Genomic DNA, 2,704 nt, shown 5'->3' with positions numbered 1-2,704 from the left:
CTATTCATCACAGGGTAATACTGACAGCAGAATTCTCCTTCCAGCTTTAGCTCGGGTTATAACTGCAAATGCAGAGAAAGTTGTAAAAGAGAACAGGGGACACCATCCTCTTTAATAGTGTTTTCCAGCAACTGCCTGATTATTATCACCTTGGCTAAGGACAGGATGAATTATTGGACAGCCTTGAAGGGTAAAAACAAGATATATTAGTGAGTTGTTTGTCTTGAGTGAGCTCTGTGCAAAGGTTACAGCATTCACACACCCAAAGTCATGGGATGTGGATAGAATCTGAAATGTTTTTTAGAAAAATAAATCCAACATCCTTACGCGTCTGCAAGTCATTCTGGTTCAAAACGTTTGAAACTTTCAACACTTAAAACTTGGTTATTTCCATTTCATTCTAATTTATACCTTGATTCCACTATTGTTGTATTATTGGAAGTGTACTTTGAGAGCTTTAGTTACTTTGCAGATTGACATTTTACATAAAAAGCATAAGACAAATAAAATGATACATTGTAGCAGATTATGCTAATGAGAACTATATCTGGCTTCACTTTGACAATCTACAACACTACAATGCCTAAAAACACTGGGTAAAAGGGAACATTACTGCAGTGAGAAGCCTGTTCTCACTTACAGGACTATTTTGTTGAGTACTAATTTTATCCAAGTCACATTTTGAAGATCCCTTACTTATAGTATTTTTACACTGTGGTAAAAATTTCTTAAGTATAGGATCTCAATACATCTTCCACCACTAGTTAGTTGCTCTCTGAAATTGAACCAGTTAAGAGCCATTGCCTGGTTTAATGACTGGTCCAACAGACCTTTGTCACAGCAGAAATGTTGACTTGCCATAATAAGTCAAGCACAGGTGTAAATAACATAATGGCTTTTGAATTGAACACAAAATCTGCACTTTGTTTTTTTAACCAAAACCTTTAATCAGAGTATGAACAAAAAAAACAAATGACAAAAGTTGAGGAATTAAGAACAAAGAGTCCAGAATGTCCCAGAGGAAAAGCCTGTCATCCAGCAGGTCTTGAATCAGCTCTCCAGTATCAAGCGGCTGCTGCAGCTCCGCTGCCTCAGGTTGATATGGGCGCCACTGGCCTCGGACTTGACACCGGGAGGGTCCTGGGTCTCCAGCTGAGCTCACCGGTCTGGGTGTTGGCAACATGTGCTGTCACAGCCATGGCGGAGAGGACAGTTTACTTGGACCTCTGCCTCATCTTTCTCCTTTTACGCTTCAGCCTATAAAAGTGATCACAAAAAGATCAGCCGAAAGTCCTTTTCTCCACCGTGAAAATATTAGACTTGATACAACTGATTGCAAAACACTCGCTCAGCAATCTTACCTGCGCATGCGCTTCTTCCTCCACTACGAAAGAGAAAAACAACGTTAACAATTTACTTTCTCGCTTGATTCATGCATTTCTGAAAACACAGCTATACTCAACTGAACTACATATAGACAGCCACATGGAAAAAAAACGAGTTTAACAGCTGAATGTACATGGACGTGCTGTGCTGTAACCCGTCGACATGCACAAGCATGTCATGATAGCTAGCTAACAAATGTTAGCACCACTGGAAACTATGGTTATTTGATCATACAGACATAAGGCACAAACCTTAGCTCTCATGTCGAGAAGGGAAGGCTGAAAACAGAAGATACAACGTCAAGGATTAGTTGGATTGATTAAAAAACAATATGATTAACTTGGATCCTGGTGCACACAGACGGGCTCAGATTTACCTACCGACAGGAATCGTCTCTACGAAGGACGTCACATTTACGCGACGTCGAATATATATGGGTTGTCATACGGCACTTTGATTGGACCGTAGTAAAACATGGGAATGCAGTTTTCTAAAAGATAAAGCTCACACAGAAAATGCTTGGTGATGTATTAAGCCATTGTTTCTGTGATTTTACGGCCAATTGTTCCAGTTCCACAGTTCTTTGTAATGTTAACATATGCAGCATATTTCGCTGGTCCTCTTAATGAAATAATTATATTCAAGTAGATAATATTAACACATAAATTGTGTACATGTGATTTGTGATACTATATTGCTTGATACATATTGTCTCTGTAACCACGGTCGTAGCTACCATTAAGAGCACTGAAATCTGATGAATCCAGTGTATATATTTTGGGATTATTAACCTGGGGGAATTTAAAACGTACCCGTTGTTAGTATTTAACAATCCCTTCCCAGTATTTTGAGGCTCAGCTTAAATTTGGACTACTTTTAGGCCAAAAAGAAATTAAATGTTAAATGCATTTCTCCCCAAAATCATACTCCTGGCAATGGTCACCTTAATTAATAATTAATAGTAATATATATATATATATATATATATATATATATATATATATATATATATATGAAAGTACTTAAAAATAACTTGAATTTCTAAGGGTGATGGGGGCATGACCTCAGTGTTTCTAAAATCTAGGATACAGCCCTTTCTGTAGCAAGCAATTATGTTTGTTGAACATATATTTATATTTATTTAAAGGTGGTTGTTCCAACTGTTGGTGGTTGATTTGGTTTTTGATAAATGTGATGCAATGAGAGTAAAATACCTCGATAAGGGTGATCCAATAAAGTTCAAAATCGTGACAAACACACTTTCACTCATCAATACAATCAGCTGAATACACACAGTCCAAAAACACAAGCAAACAAA

The 2,704-nt window shown here is 37.5% G+C and overlaps 1 long non-coding RNA gene across 1 annotated transcript; it reads right to left on the bottom strand.

The window, feature by feature from the left end:
• Positions 1–922: 922 nt before the first annotated feature.
• Positions 923–1,789, bottom strand: LOC139289349 (uncharacterized). Its single transcript, XR_011597457.1, has 4 exons — positions 1,767–1,789; positions 1,638–1,664; positions 1,362–1,384; positions 923–1,257 (listed from the first exon to the last, which is right to left on the bottom strand). It is a non-coding gene; the product is annotated as an uncharacterized lncRNA (long non-coding RNA).
• Positions 1,790–2,704: the final 915 nt, after the last annotated feature.

The sequence above is a fragment of the Enoplosus armatus genome, chromosome 8 (assembly GCF_043641665.1).
Source record: "Enoplosus armatus isolate fEnoArm2 chromosome 8, fEnoArm2.hap1, whole genome shotgun sequence".
Classification (NCBI taxonomy): domain Eukaryota; kingdom Metazoa; phylum Chordata; class Actinopteri; order Centrarchiformes; family Enoplosidae; genus Enoplosus; species Enoplosus armatus.
Note: the sequence above shows the minus strand (reverse complement) of the source record. Positions and strands in the feature narration are given on the sequence as shown.